The sequence below is a fragment of the Zonotrichia albicollis genome, chromosome 23, assembly GCF_047830755.1.
Source record: "Zonotrichia albicollis isolate bZonAlb1 chromosome 23, bZonAlb1.hap1, whole genome shotgun sequence".
Lineage (NCBI taxonomy): Eukaryota > Metazoa > Chordata > Aves > Passeriformes > Passerellidae > Zonotrichia > Zonotrichia albicollis.
In genome coordinates this window covers 4,058,923-4,075,377 of record NC_133841.1, presented here as the reverse complement: position 1 = coordinate 4,075,377, position 16,455 = coordinate 4,058,923, and the positions used below count along the sequence as shown (strand labels likewise).

Below are 16,455 nucleotides of genomic sequence, written 5' to 3'. Positions count from 1 at the left end.
CTGAGAGCTGCAGAGGCTGAAGTTTGGGCAAGTGCTGGGTTAGTGCGCCTTGCCTGGGCTCCTGTCCAGCACAGCCTCACTTCTCCTCTGTGCCTTGCCTTGGTTCTCAGCCCTTTTTCCTCAGGGACAGTCAACATGGTTTGGGAAGTGGGAATTGGGCTTAGCCAGCATGACAGCATTCTACAATGAGACAAAGGGTCTTGCTGTGTGAGAAAACACTGGATGCTGTGCATTCTTCATTCAGTTGAGCTCCCAGCACTGACTTCCCTGGAAAACTTCTGCACAAATCCTTTCATTATGGCCATGGTTCAGTGACATGGATTGTGCAAGGGTACATGTTCCTCCTCCTGGCCTCTCCTCCGGTTTTGTGGGAAATGAAATTCCAGAAGGCTGATCTGGCTGCTGAAGCCCGAGGTGAATAAAGCATTCAGGACCTCAGCCCTGTCCCATATCCTCTCTCACCTGGTCCCCATCCCATTCAGCACTGGGCCCACGTTTTCCCAGCCTCGTTTGTCCATGCAGCCTCCTGGCCTGTTGCCCGGCCTCCTTGCTCACTGGGGAGGAATCCTCTTCAGCTCAGCTCTGCTGGGACCGAGAACCAATGTGTCCCTGCTGGGCTCCCAAGCCTGGGAAGGACATGGACAGAGGGGAACAAATGCTGTCAATGGCCATGAACACACAGCAGGGAACAGCTGACATACAAGGAGAGCCTGGGAGATCTGGGTTGGTTTTGCGTGGAGAAGAAAATGTTGAAGGGGATCTGACACTGAGTTTAAATACCTGATACTCTAAGTTCCATTCGTGAGGGCATTCAAGGACAAGGCTGTGGGCACCTCTTCCCCCTCTCCCTATCATACAGCTCAGCCCCACACAGCTGCTCACTCAGTCCCCCTCACTGTCATGGGAGAGAGGAACAAAAGGGTGGAGTTAGAAAATGTGTGTTTTGACAGAAAGAGAGTTGAGAAATCAAGGCAAAACCAACATGCAAAAACCAAACAACATCTAGAATTAATTCCTGACGTCCCACTGGCACAGTGGAGCCACAGTGCTGGTTCCTCTTCTGCTCCCCTTTGCTTATGCCCATTCTGGCTCTCCAGAAAGAACAGCATCAGGTCTGATGACCACACAGTGTCCTTATGAGGGAGCTTGGCAGCCTGTAAATGTGTCTGCAGCCTTACAGAACAACAACACACCCGAGGTTCTGATAGAACACACGCCACAGAAACGGGAAAGAACAGAAATACAGAAAACAGACCCATGCAGAATAGCTCTCCTCATTCCTCTGTCTGCTTCCCGTTTCCCCAGCCCAAATTTCCATTTGTATCATTTGCAGGTTTCCCTGGTTCCTTTTCAGCTTTGAAACTTGCAGCCTGAAGAGGACACAGGGTTGTCCTCAACACTCCTGTAGCACAAGTTATTTCTGGAAGTCCTCAGTGACAAAAGCTGGGAATGTCAAGCGCTAACTGCAATATTCTCCTGCTTAAAAGAAAGAGCAGTGACTGAGACTGTGAGCTCTGACCTCAGGGCTGGTTTTTCCTGATCATCCACCTCCAGGCAGCTCTTCCCAGCTCAGAATACCACATAACAAGGGAAAATTGGTAGATGATTTAACATTCAATGAAACCAGAGACTGAACTATGTCCAGTAGTGGAATCAGTCCGAAGTACAGAGAAATTCCAGCCTCTACATGGGGCCTGACTTTCAAAGAATGAACATTCCTGCACTACTGACCACTCGTCTGCAGGTGTATAGAAAAAATTAATTCCTTTCTTGACTGTATGCTCAGCATCCTTGTGTCCCTGCTCAGGTGAAAAACAACTGACATGACAAACTGGAGAGTCAGGATGTGTCCCCAGTAGCCGACCGAGGTTTCAGCAGTGTGGAGGAGAGAGGAGCCATCCCCTCCCTCAGCTGCGGGCAGCATTTTGCCCACGGCAGCCCCGGATGCCAGTGACCTTCTGTGGAACACAGACGGCGAATTTCTGGGCGCGTTGCCCGCGGGTCCCTTCGGCACAAGGCGCTGTCCAAGCGCTCAGCGCTGCTTCGCGTGCGCGGCCCGGGCGCGGCCGGCGCTGCCCGTCCCGCCCGGCGGGGCCGCGGCCCCGGGGCCCGGGCCGGGTGTGTCGGGGCGGGCAGAGGCGGCGGCGCTGCCCCGGCCGGGCGGGGCCGGGCGGGAGCGGCCCGAGCGCGGCTCCGCTCGGCTCCTGTGCGGCTGCCGCGGCGCCCGCAGCGATGGTGGCCGGGCCGGGGCCGGGGCTGCTGGCCTTGGCCTTGGCCTTGTGGCCGGCAGGTGAGAGCCGGGCGGGGAGGGCAGCGAACCCGGCCCGGGAAACGACGGACAGCGACAGCGACAGGCAGCGACAGGAGCAAGAACACGAACAGGGACGGGAACAAGGGCAGAGAATGGGGAAAGGACAGGAGCAGAGGCAGGGCAGGGAACACGGGCAAAGGCCGGGACAGACCCAGGGTCAGGGGCTGTGGGCTGGCGGCTGTGGCTGTGCCGGGCCGGGGGCACCGGGACACCGGGACAGCGCCCTCGGTCCGCGGGCGCGCCCTGCCCGATCCCTGCGCTCTCCCTCCGCAGGGCTCTGGGCACAGCCGAGGCTGCAGGAGGCCGGCGGAGGGCAGCGAGCGCCCGGGGACTCCGTCACCCTCTCCTGCCGCGGATCCGGATTCACCTTCAGGAATTATGCAATTTTTTGGTACCGTCAGTCACCCGAAGGCCGGCTGCAGTGGGTGTCTGTTATTAGTTTTGATCCCACTGTTTTTTATTTTGACCAGTCACTGCAGGGGCGGGCCAAGATTTCCCGGGACAATTCCCGCTCAGAGGTTTATCTCTCCCTGCTGACCCTGCAGCCCCGTGACTCTGCCCGGTACTTCTGCACTGTTGTTCACACGGGGACAGGAAACCCAGCTGGGCTTTAACATAAACCTGCTCGGGTCTGGCTCAGCACCAAGAAATTTGGAGATGGTGAATTCCAAAGTTGTTCAGGGCTGTTCCTAAGAAATCAGGTACCATCCCCACGCAGCACCAGTGATCCTGGCCTTTCATCAAGAGCTTCTTTCCCAGCACTGAGGCTTTCCTTCTCCTGAGTCCCAATTACAATGCTCTGCGCTGCAGAGGAGGTTCCAGGTTTTTCAGTCATGCAGTCAGCCTGGTGACTGCCTGGCTCCAGTCTCACTCAGCCTTCCTTGGTCCCCTTCTTAAGTGGAACATGCAAAGCACATGCAGAGTCCTGGGCTGCCTTTGCTGCAGGGCAGGGGTCCAGGAGGGCTTAGAGAGGAAGAGGCAGCTGGAGAAGTGTCATCACTGGGGAGCCAGAAGGGTGCAGGGCCAGAGTGCAGGGAGGAGGGTGAAGAGCACTTTGGATAAGGGGAGCCCGGGCCAAGATGAGATGAAATTCTGGGGTGTCCAATGTGAGAGCAGAAGCACAGCAGAGCCAGGGCCAGGGGAAGGACAAGCTGATAACCCCCCTGGTCACTTCCAAAGTGCCAGCAACAGCCTGTGAGACTGCCAGAGAGAAAGGCCAGGGCTGGCCCCTCAGAACCACATCACCTTTAGCCCAACACAGCATTTCATGCCCAACAAATGGTCTGTTACTGCACCACACAGAGTGAGAGACAGCCAGGAGGGCAGCAAGAGCTTCAAGCTGTGCTCCTGGTGCCCCACCTCTCCCCCTCAGTGCTGTCACAGGCAGAGGGAGGGACCAGCAGGGCCTGGGCCTGAGAGCAGTGGCAGAGGCCCAGGCAGGGCAGGTGTGGGCAGAGCTGTTGTGCAGGTGCAGAGAAGCTGCAGAGAGGCCACTGAGAGCGGGCCTGGCCATGTGGAGTGCCCTGTGCGTGGGCTTCTTGCCCATTGTAGGTAAGTGCAGGCAAGGGCTGCTGGCCCCAGGAGCTGAGCGTGGCCCTGGGCTCTGCAGGGCTCTGGGCAGCTGTGCTGAGCGCTTGCAGCCACAGCTGTGCCCCGGCTCCAGCTGCCCAGCCATGCCTGTGGAGCACGGGGAGAGCAGCCCTGCTCCTCTGGTGCCTCTGAGCTGGGCACCTGCGTGCCAGCTGCCTGCTCTGCAGCCTGGGCACACGCAGGGCACCTCCCTGCTGCACTCAGATCTCAGGGCCCAGCGCTTGGCCCTGGCACTGGACACTGCTCCTGGGGCACTGCGGCCCCTGTGGCACAGAGCAGCTGGGCCATGGCAGCACAGGGCACAGCCCCACTGCCTGCGACAGCGACAGCCCTTTGGCTTTGCTCTGCTCACCCACAGCAGCTTCAGGGACAGGACAGTGGGTGCCTCTCCATCCTGTCTTGGCAAGGAGAAAGGAATTTATTGTCCCATGGTGTAAATCCTTCCTGCTTCTTTGGGGAACATCAGAAAAAGCTTCCTGTGTTACTGGGAAAAGGAAGGAGGAAAATGTGTTGTCTCCTTCCTTGTGAGCCTTGCTAGCTGCCACCAGTTCTGCCCATCTGTTTCAGCTGGCTTCCAAGAGGAGGATTTTGTCCTCCCACATGTCCAGTGCCAGTCCAAAGCCCCACCAGCATTGCCCTGACCTTTGCTGGACCTTGCAGTGACTGTGGCTTGTTCTTGCTCTCTGCAGCAGTCACTGGCCAGGTGGCCTTGGAGCAGCACCCCAAGGGAGTGACCGTGCGAGAGGGAGATGAATTCACCTTTGAGTGCAGCATGAAGGGAGATCGTATGGGCAGATACTACATGTACTGGTACCGTCAGGGCCCACGGGGCTCTCTGGAATGGATTTACATGGAGGGTGATGCCTATGGAGACGGTTTGCAAGATAACTTTAAAGGAACAGTGCAGAGCTCTGAGAACAGCTTCACACTGCAGCTCCTGGCAGCTACCCCAGGCGATGCAGCAACGTATTATTGTGGAGCAGAACCACTGTGGAGCAGCTCTGCAGCAGAGTGAACCAAAAACCAGCAGATGGGGAAGACAGATCTCCCAGCATTTCTTTCTGGCAGCAGCACAGCCTCATTTCTCCTCTGTGCCTTGCCTTGGTTCTCAGCCCTTTTTCCTCAGGGACTGTCAATATGGTTTGAAAAGTGGGAATTGGGCTTAGCCACATTGACAGCATTCTACAGTGAGACAAAGGGTCTTGCTGGGTGAGGAAACAGTGGATGCTGTGCATTCTTCATTCAGTTGAGCTCCCAGCACTGACTTCCCTGGAAACCTTCTGCACAAATCCTTTCGTTAGGGCCTAGAGAATGACTCAGTGACATGTATTGTGCAAGGGTACATATTCTTCCTCCAGGGCTGTGGGAAATGAAATTCCTGAAGGCTGATCTGGCTGCTGAAGCCTGAGGTGAATAAAGCATTGAGGACCTCAGCCCTGTCCCATATCCTCTGTCACCTGGTCCCCATCCCATTCAGCACTGGGCCCACGTTTTCCCAGCCTCGTTTGTCCATGCAGCATCCTGGCCTGTTGTCCTGACTCCCTGCTCACTGGGGAGGAATCCTCTTCAGCTCAGCACTGCTGGGACTGGGGACCAATGTGTCCCTGCTGGGCTCCCAAGCCTGGGAAGGACATGGGCAGAGGGGAACAAATGCTGTCAATGGCCATGAACATACAGCAGGGAACAGCTGACATATAAGGAGTGCCTTGGAGATCTGGGTGCATTTATTATAAATAAGAAGTTGCTCACAGGAAATTTGTCACACGAATCCTTTGCAGTCCTCCAGAACTGGCCTTTGGTTTGTGCAAGGGAGAAAGAAAGAGCTTCTACTCATCTTTTCCCAACTGAATTTCCTCCCATCTACTCTGCCCAGGATTGCAGCCCCCACCAACAAGCCATGGCCAGCAACAGACTTGTCCAGCTCCAGGAAGCAGCCAATAGACCAGTGAAATGAGAATGCTTGTTCTTCCCCTTCTATCCAAAGCCATGTGTTTAGGGAAATTAATTTACAGTAACTTCTCTTGGTAATATTGCTCTAAGCATTCTCCTGTGGCAAGGAACTTACAGGCAACAAAATGGAGAAAAAATCCCTGAGAGAAAGAAGAGGAAAAACCCTAATGTCCACCAACTGTTAACGTTGGTAAGATCCCTGATTATTACAGAAGGATTAGGAAAATGCTCCACAATTGCAGGCTACCACTAACTATATGATTAATATAGCAATCAAATTAAAAGCCAACTTCAGTCAACTATAACAACAGCAAATAGAATCAATTAAAGAACCATGAGCTGAACCAAAGTAAACCAAACAGCAAATAGAATCAATTAAAGAACCATGAGCTGAACAATTCTTAAACATGGAACTGATTTTTCCTCGGGCATGCAAATAGGCTTTGAGGAGAGTAATGCTTGAAGGTCTAGAAGAATTAGAAAATATAGAATGAAAATAACTTGAAAGTTTATAAGGTGGAGAGATGCTTCCCAGAAAACCTTTCATGTATTTAACCCAAACTCTATTGTGTGTTAAAACACAAACCAGTAACCAGATCCTTTCACTGAGGCACTTCTAAGAACAATATTCCTTGCCAAAATGTTCGAGCAATATTCTAGTTACATGAACAATACCTCTCCCCTCTGCCAAAAAAAGCTAGGATGATTATTTTATTATTAGTGTAGAGAATCCTCTGGAACATTGTTAGATGTTCAGAAGTAGAGCAGTGTAGAGGCACAGGAAAACAAAAGGCAGCACCACAGACATGAAAGAAGAGACAACACCTGGCACTGGAACTCCCCCGAGATGTTTTTGTAGAACTGTCTAGCACAGTGGTGGGCTACTTACCACAGTGACTGAAAACAACTGAACCACCACACAAAAACTGTCTCACTGCCTTCTCTTGAAGGAGGAAATAATGGTAGCTTTACCTCATCTATTTTTCCTTAGACAACTCTGTGCACATACACAAATTTGATTTACCCAGAATTACTGAAACAGCATAGCAGCCCTCCTAATGTTCCAAGAGCAATTTCCTCACCATTCAACCTGAGATCTTGGCTCTTGCAAACAGGTCATTTTAGACATTTGATCATCACAGTTGAACAACTTGACAGGAACCTTCTGTATTTACCAGTTATGAGTTTATTCAGGAGCCCTTTGTTCATCATTTTGGACGTCTGACACAAAGCCTGACTTACTGCTTTGTCAAGAGGAACCATTCTTGAGGCTCAAAGAGCTAATCTCTGAATGTGAGCAGCTCTCCTTCTCTGTCCAGGACCATAACCCATGGGATTCGTCCCAGAAGAGCGCAGACTCTGCTCTCCTGAAGCCCAGGGCTCCAGTCCTGTTTTTGCATTGCTCTCTTCTCCCAGCATCCTGAGCTCTAACACTGCATGGTCACTGCAGCCAAGGCTGCCCCAGCACCAATTCTTCCTCAGTGGCACACAGAGGTCCAGCTTACCAGCCATTTGCTTTAGTAACTTCACATCAGTACATGCCAGAAAACTCCTGTGTGTGCCCAGCTGTGCTGTCCTGCCATCAGACACCTGACACACTTTAAGCACCCCATGAAGACCAGAGCCCAGGGATGTCCCAATTGTCCCACAAAAGCCTCACCTATTTCTTCCCATTCCTCTCACGTTTTCTACCCGTATTTCTGCTTTGGGAATGGCCCAAATTCCCTATCCATTCATGGTTTTGTCTTTGTGTTCAGAATGGTCACTGCCTCCCCTTGCTCAGGAAGTATCGCGACGGGTGAGGGGCAGCAGGGATTCCCTGAGAGTTGGGGGCCAGGGGCTGCTGCTTCCTTCCAGAGGGGCTGCTCAACTCCGGAGCCACAGGGTAAGCACGTTTGACTGGAGTCACTGTTGCCCTGTGCTTTTTGCCTGTTATTCTTTCTTTCTTTTCCTTTGGCACTTTGAGTAGTATTGGAATATGAATCCCAATATTACCAGTTAGATTGTGCCTGGGCCAGTCTGACCCTTGCTGCTAGGCCAAAGGCGGCATCTGCGATGCGATGTATCACCCCAGAGACACCTTTAGCTTGCTGATGGTTTCAGCTGGGCACTAAACAAGTCCAGGCTTGATAGGTACTTTGTTTACCTCAGGAAGAAGACTTAAGGTGAAGGTGAAGAGAAAAAAAGGAGAGGATTCTGCTGGAGGGTTGTATCCAGTGGTTTATTCTATGGCGATACTGGTCTGAATCTTGGGAAGAGCTCCAACAGAATGCCCGACCGCATGGCTGGACTCACCTTTTAAGCTCAGGGGGAGGGGAGGGGACAGGTGAGACACCAACCAGGTGGGAGGGGCGGGGTCTCAAGGGACGAGGGACACCTAGACAGGCCAATGACCTCTGGGCCTGAGGGGCATCCTTTGAATTTGACCAACCACACGACGCCTTTGCTGGAATGTTAAGCCTGATTGACAGGACTCGCTCAGCAAGCGGGCGAGGGGGGAAGGGAGGGTTTTGGCACACCTGGACAAGGGACCTGGAAGTTTAAAACACACTGCAACAGAGTAGGGATTGCCAGCTTGATTCTCTGCTTCTCTGTCATTTGAGAGCCCAGAGCCCGTGTGTGCTACACCAGGAGCAGTGAGGCAGGAGCACGCTGGGCCACACCCTCTGCTGATCCCAGGATCAGCCACTGCCAGTGAGCTGTCCAAAGGAGCAATCCCCCGCCCAGCCCTGCCGTTGTCTGCCACTGCTTCAGGGATTTCTGTGACACTATAACTTGACACCCCTTGTCTGCCCAGACACCTGTGACTCCTGCCACAGCTTGAGAGTTTCACCTACACTTGGTTTACCACTGTGAGTGATCTCACCTCTGCCGATGCAGCCTGTTGCTCCAAAGTTCCTGCTAGAGCTGGTTTCACTATCCAGAGGGGCACTGGGACCGGCTGCTCCTGTGGGATTGTAAAGCGAGCTCCTTCTCCATCTCTCCTGCCTGCCCACCCACCATTACCCACATGCAGAGAGGCGGCCCAGTTTGCGCCACAGCGCCCCCTTCTGGCGCGGAGAAATCACCGCACCTGCCCTGCCCTAAATGAGCCTTGCTTGGTCGTATCCTATGCAAGCTGTTACAGCCCCAGAGCTCAGTCCCCAAGGGGACTGGGTGCTAGAAGCCAGCTCGCTCTCAGACCAAGGCCGCGGGTTAGCCCCTAGCAAGCAGGGAGATATTCAGCTCTTAGTGATTAGGCAGCTCTTGTGATTTCAGCTTTGCTTGCTAGGTAGCTTTTCCCTTGGCCTAAGGCTCCAGCAGACGGTAGAGAGAGGAGAAGCAGAAGACGCTGGCTGTTCCACGAGTATGGCTTTATTGTAGGGGTCCGTGAAGGGTCTCAGCTCTTCTTCTTCCGAGTTAGTAGGGGTACAGTATGCTACTTTTATACCCTTGGCCTGGATCCAATCCTGACCAATGGAAAAGGTGTTAGAGTGACCATAAGTGACCAATAGTAGGGTTTAACACAATATTGCCTTACATGGCTATAGGGATAAGGTACAAGGCGGATGTCCCTGGAGACAGGAAACTTCTTTGCCGCTGTGTCAGCATTCTATTCTCCAAGGGGCCCTGGCTAAACCTGAGGGGTTTACTACACTGCCCGGCCGGGAGCCAGCAGAGCCCCTGCTGGCTGTGCCCGGAACTGCACCAAAGGGGAAAGCACCTGCAGCTGAGAGAGGCCGGGCCTGGGTGTGTGGTTCTGTTTGGTGCTGCTGCTGCTGTTTGTTTGGGTTGTTATACGTACACATACTAGTAAAGAACTTTTATTCCTCTTCCTATATCTTTCCTTGAAAGCCCCTTTATTTCAAAGGTACAATAATTTGGAGAGAAAGAGATCCTATTCTCCATTCCAGTAGAGGTTCCCACCTTCCTTGGCAGACATCTGTCTTTCAAACTAGGACAGCCACCACCACCTGTGTGAGGCAGCACAGGCAGCAGATGGAGCAGCTACAGACAAACTCATAGTACATTTGTTTCCATGACCTTGCTACAGTGAGGGAATCCCTGAGCAAGAGCCAGGTAGAGGCAAGGAGAGACACTGGCATGTAAACTTGGTTCATGTTAGAGGACCCCTGGATGCAGTTCACCCTGGGCTGTCAAGGGTAATTCCCAGCTGGAAGGTCACTTCAGCAATTTACGACCCTTCTGCGTCTTCTGTTTTTAATCCATTCCTCCCATCACCCCCAGAGTAGGCGTGCTACATCCTAGAACTCTGTTCATACTACCACTAGTACCTACAAGAAGAGAAGGAGGCGAATTAGACTGCATTGCAAGAAATGCTCTGAAAGAACACCAGAGGTACTGATTATTTTTCTGCTTTCTATCCACCTAAACTCCACCACACCCTTCATAGGTGTCAGATAATACCCACGTTCTCATTTACAACTCAACCTCTCTGATATTATTTGAGATCCCTCCTTGAAAGCCATATGGTGTTTCCTTATGTGGTGCATTTGGTCTCAAACCACTGAAGATGTCATGTGACTGCTTGTATAATCCAATATTCTGTGTAGTGGAACAGAGACAGTTTTTGTTATGAAATATATCACTGTGGACTGGGCTGGGGTTACCACAATGATATAAACAGCATAGGGACCTGTACAAAAAGAAAAAGAGGGAAAGAAGGTGACAAATGTAGGGAAAGAAAGGAGATGGGTGACTCTAAGGATTAAGAAGAGAAGAACAACATTCTTCCTATATTTCCTTGTATCCTGGATACATAATAGAGCTCATGAAAGTTCTAAAAGGTGGAAGAAAGGGGGAAGTTGAAAGTTTTATACTCAATCAAGCTTTTTAAAATCACCGAACAATTCCATTAACATTATTTCCCTTTCCAGTTTTGCAAGTAAATCTACCTCTGGATCCTCTCATGGACTTCCAGCCAGGGATAATTAGAAGGAATGGCTTTTCATCACCTGTTTACTTTTGAACATCATGAGAAAAGAGTGAGTTATTGGAGTGAGCCTTAGCAGTGTGAGGATAGAGAAGCTTATATTTGGACCAGGGACGACTCTCACAGTTGAACCAAGTAAGTGACAGCTCTTTATTCCTAAAAATCCGTTTAAAATTAATGTGGGGGAGAACAAGGGAATTTAACGGTTTGGGTTCACTGAAAGAATTTTCAGCTGCAATAATCCCTTGAATGCACTCGCGGTGCAGCCAGGCTTTCAAGCCAAACCCTCAGCTTGGATCTGCTCAGGAAGGTTTCCCAGGAACATCTGGGCTCACTCTGCCCAGCACCATTATTCCATGATCCCCAAACTCCAGCAGGGCACTGCTTAGCCTGTTGTAACTTATTCCCGCTTTGGGCAGCACTCTGGCCCAAATTCACTGCCCAGTGTCCAATTCTCCAGCGGGCTTGCACTGACTGACTTGGGGCAGGAATGCAGAGCTGAGTGAGGAGCTCCCAGGATGAGGAGTTTTGAGACAGATCTGTAACTCCTGGCTGGAGAACTTCTGGTTTGACACTGGCACCACCACACTGAGAGTGTCCCCGGGTAAGGCATTCCACTGGCCTGGGGACAGAGCAGGAAGGAGGTGAAATAGCCTTGGGCCTTAAATTCTCACAAGTGCCTCATATCCAAGAACTCCTGGAATGAAAGACAATTGGCCCCCAGGTTGTGTGGGTTCTTAAAAAGACCAGTGTGGGGAATAGGGATTATAGGAAGCCTGACTTATTCCTATCTTTCTTTGGAATTCTGTGATGAACAATAAAGGTGCAGGTCACCCCAAGTTTTTCAAGGGAATATGACTGTTGGGGTGGCAGAGGGGTTTTTGATGATGGTCTCTGTGATCCTGAAGTATCAGGTGCATCCCTCAGGAATTGTTGCTTTGCTTTTAGAGGACTGCATATCTTTAAAGAATCTCCCATGTTAATTTACATCCCTAAAACCTCCTGCTCTCCCTCCAGAAAGACGTGGGACTGCTTTGGGTGCTGCCAAATATCTCTCCATGTCTGTAGGATATGTTGCATGGGAATAAATGTGTATTTGGGAACAATCTCACTGCACTTCCAATTCCAATGGAACAAAGTAATGTAAATTTCCATTATGCAGGAAGACATCTTCTTTCCACGCTGTTCAATGATTTTCTTTTTCTAGCTAATGACAGGATACTTTGAGAGCTGCACAGAAACTCTGGAATTAAGTTTGCTAGTAAAATACATTGAACCTAAAGTATCAAAGTCCCTTTTGAGTCTGCTGAAATACTTAATGTGTTGAAGTGAAAGTTTCCAGGATGTCAGCAACCTCCCCCTTTTGTTCAAATAAATTTGAACATGAACATAAAAGATTAATCCCTTCCAGAAGCAAGCAGTGGTAGGAATTCATGGCTGTACTTTCAGGGAATGCAAACTAGTGGGACTCAGGTGAGCATTCTGGGGTCAGATAAAACAAATCTTCTGCTCTCTGAACTGCAGTTGCACTGTGTGCATTATTGCTTGCTGAAGATCCTGCCCAGGGAGCTATTGCAGAGAAGCAGCCTGGTTGTGTTCTGGCTGTTTGTAAAGTCTGGAGAGGAGACCACATGAAAAGCCCTTCTCAGAGAACACAGAATGCACAGGACTGACAGGCTCTGGCCAAGCCTGGTACAAGAGCTGGGAAGGAAGTGTTGGATTTCTGGTGGGTGTCTGGCTGCTGGAGGTGTGCACAAGTGTGTAGTTCTGCCTGTTTGATCAGGAGAGCTGACCCATGAAGTTGTGGCAGAGCACGGTTTGGCTTTCACCTCAGTTCCTCAGCACTGGCACAGGGCTGATGGGGAAAGGGGGTAAAATCAGAGCTCCTTGGTCAAACTGCCATCAGTACCCTGGGATGAACAAAATGTTACAGCTGAGGGATCTCTTGACCCACCTGCAAGGCAGACACCATGCCAAATGAAAAGCCTCATGCACCTCTCTTTGGCCAAGAGACCCCTCAGGATGCTCCTGACAAAGCAGACACATCAATCTTGGTGGATGTGTCTGACAGCTTTTCATAAGCTGAGCCCTTTCTGACAAGGAAGGCTGCTGGAGGATTCCTTTCAGTTCCATGGTTTTAGTCTCATCCAAATTGCTAATCTGAGTTCAATCCTGACATTGGTTTTTGAGATCACCCTTGATTCTCCACTTGTGACCTGACCTAGAGGCAAAGATATTTTGTTTAAAAAACAAGTCATGGTACCACAATAATTTGTGGGCAACTAAATTCTTTTGACACCAATATTTTTTTTTGTGAGACAGATGGTGGAGAGTTTCTGCTATCTTCTTTTGTTATTTGTAGCTCTAATGCCAAGGAATAATGACATAAAAGAGAGTAAATGAGAATGTTCATATTAGTCACAGATGGAGTACATGTGAATTTTGGGTCACTCAGCACCCAGACAAGCCTGCAGTAAAATCAATCCTGTCCAAACCATGCTTTTCTTTCCAGACATTTCCAACATTTCTGACCCTCAAGTCATTGTGATGAAATCAAAGAAACTGGAAGCAGGTGGCAGCTCTGGGAAAGCAGCTTGTTTGGCAAGGAACTCCGCTACAAAGAACATCAGATTGGAGATGCCCTCTCAGGAGGTGGTCTATGAACAGAGCCCATCCATTTTGACGTCACAGGGCTTGTACAATGCAATTAAAGTGGTCAGGGTGACAAAAGACACAGAGGTGACCTGCACGGCCAAATTCCCCGACCGCACGATAACAGCAGAGCCAGGTACAGTTTGGTGGCACAGCTGTCACTTATTTCTGGAGACAGTGGCCTGTGGGGCCTGGTGTTCTCCTTCTGGGCAGCACTGCCCTGGGCAGCCAGCAGAAATAAGAAAGACATTTGGGATTTCAGCAGGGAGAGCAGAGAAGGATGTTTCAAAGCATTTAAAAGAAATGGTTTTTCAACTGTTTAAATATTTTGAGATACTTTTCTTGGGAGAAGAAGAAAGACACAATCTATTTCTTTAAAATGGGAATTTCCTTATGATGCAATATTTTAGCTTATAGCAGGAAACCTCCTGCAGCACAAGCTGGAACAGCCCTTTGAATACCAACACAAAGTTAAAGGACGAGTATGTTGTGAGGGTTTTTTAATTAAATGAATTTTTACATTAGGCGGGTTTACTCTTTTAGCCAACAAGGTCATTCAAATAGTAAAACAAAACAATGCAGGAATTTTTCTGTCTCCTGCAACTGCATGGAGCACTTGTCTCCTCATATTAATATCAGAATTACTCCTGACATGCTGAAGCCCAGTCAGTATGTTCCTCTGATTTTCTATGAGAAATGTCAACTAAACATTTTTTTATTATCCTGTATAAATGGTGTATATAGTTTAAATTGCCTTTTCTTTATCATGCTACAGAAGAGGAGGCTGAAGAACCAATAACAGGATTTGGGGAACAAAACAGAACCAGAACAGAGTTAGGGGACAGTGAGAGGGTTTGCAACAGCACAAACATCTCAGCACAAGGTGAGTTACCCAAACAGGATGTGAAGTTACATTGCTCTCTGGGGGATAAAGACATGGAAATGTATTTTCTCCAGGGCAGAGGACTCAGAACACAACACATTCACCAGACACAAGCTGCTGTTCCAAGGTTGCTGTTCCAAGGTTGCTGTTCCAAGGTTGCTCTCCTGTTGTTGCCATGTTCTCTCTCAGCTCTTCCTTTGCTGCTCTTCCTCTCCCTGAAACTCTCACCTGTGGATTTTCCACTTTCTGCCAAGATCACAGCACCAAAACCTAGACCATGATCTCTCCCCTCTTTTCTGGTCGCTGAGCAGATGCTGGAGGGCAGAGAGTGAACATGCTGTCCATGGCTGTGCTGGGTTTGAGAGTCCTGCTGGCAAAGAGCATCGCCTTCAATGCCCTCATGAGCATCAAGTTGTTTCTTTTCTGAGGTAAGGGAGCTCACAGCTCTCAAACACTGGTTCAGAGGCCCAATTTCATTAAATGTACTTTAAACCTCCCTTTGCTCTTCCAGACATGGGAATGAACCCAAAGAAGAGCAGGAAAGAACGTGAACCAGCAGCACAAGGGGGCTGAACAAGCAGGGCCAGAGCTGCTGACAGAGACCAGCCAGGACACGAGGCAGCACCTTCCCCTGAAGACAGGCAACACTCTGCACTCCTGCTGGCCAGCTGATTTACACTGAAGAGTTTTGAGTGCTTTTGCTGTTTCCTCTCCTCTGAACACTGAGGAGAGTGGATTTATCCTCATCCTTCTGCTAAGTAAATGCCTCCACTCTACTGGCATTTGCACACCAGTGTCCAGCCTGCTTCAGTAGCTTTGAAAACTCCAGTGCTCTCTGCAGATAGATGGCCTTTGAAAAGCACCGTTCCCAGGCATGTTGTGTTAATGCCTGTGGAACTGGAGCAGCACTGCTGGGGGACTTCCAGCACAGGAGCTTAGGGTTTTAGATAATTTAAATATCCAAAAGTGTGTATTGCAGATAAGAAGAGCTGTGTAGAATCTGGAGTGATTTAATTCAGCCAGATATTGGTCATTTCTTGATTAAGACTGTATTTCTTCTGCCCAATGTATTGCATGTCCTTTTTATGTTCCTGCAGTAGTGACAAAAATAAAGATGTACTAGCAAAAATGCTGTGGGTTTTCTGTGCTTTTTCTTCTAAAGCTTGGATAGAGATTGCTGAAATCCAACTGTCCTAAAGTCCACTGGGGTCAGAAACACAGCTTAAATAATGTACATTTCCTTTTGGTTGAATTTGTCTTTTGCAGACTTTGTGCAGGGAAATGTCTCTGGCACAGTCAGGAGCCTCAGTGAGGAGAGTCCTTGCTGAAGGCACAAGGGAGGGAAAATTCTCCTGTCAGCAGAGAAGAAACCCTGCTGCTGTTTTGCACTCAGGGACAGGAGGAAGGGGCCACCAGAAAATCATTTGGGGTGGTTTGATGGAGTGATAGTTTCCATAGAAACTTGGCTCTTGCCTAACAGAGCCCAGCCCACACCTTCCCCAGCTCATGCCCCTCTCACAGGCTACAGGCAGCATGCTGTGGTCACCATTTCTGACTCAGTCACACCAGGCAGCATCAACCCTCCCCTGCTTTTGCAAACACAAGGTAACCACATCCTGAAGGGGAGATAAGGCTTTGCTCCCCCTGCCTGAGCTCCTGCAGCCCTCAAGAGAGCCTCTGCCCAGGACACAGCCAGGGCTGCTGCACTGAGCTTGCTCAGCTCACACCCTCAGGCCTGGAGTGCTGAAAAGTCCTTTGAAAAGAAACTTCAGTTCCTTTTCCTCTGGGCAAAGGTGAACAAAACCCCTGACTAAAAGTATATAAAGAAAATTCAGCAGACATTAAAATATCTCAGCAGACTGGGAGCAGCACAGAAGATAGACAAAAGATAACGACCATTAATGAACATCAGCTGCAAACACCAGCCCTGGCATGGTCAGAGACACCTGGTCTGGGAAAAGATCAATGAGAGAACCAAGACTGAGAATGGAAATAACATTGAAGGTGTAGTAATCAATAAAATACCAAACACTACAAACTGTGGAACTTGGCAGCAATGAGCATTGAACCAATGAATTTCCCTGGGTTTTGACTGGAGAAGCACAAGAAAACTCCAGTGAAACCGTTGTGGGATAG

At 49.8% G+C, this 16,455-nt stretch overlaps 1 pseudogene; it reads left to right on the top strand.

Moving 5' to 3' along the window:
* Positions 1–2,087: 2,087 nt before the first annotated feature.
* On the top strand, positions 2,088–15,436 carry LOC106630384 (uncharacterized; annotated as a pseudogene).
* Positions 15,437–16,455: the final 1,019 nt, after the last annotated feature.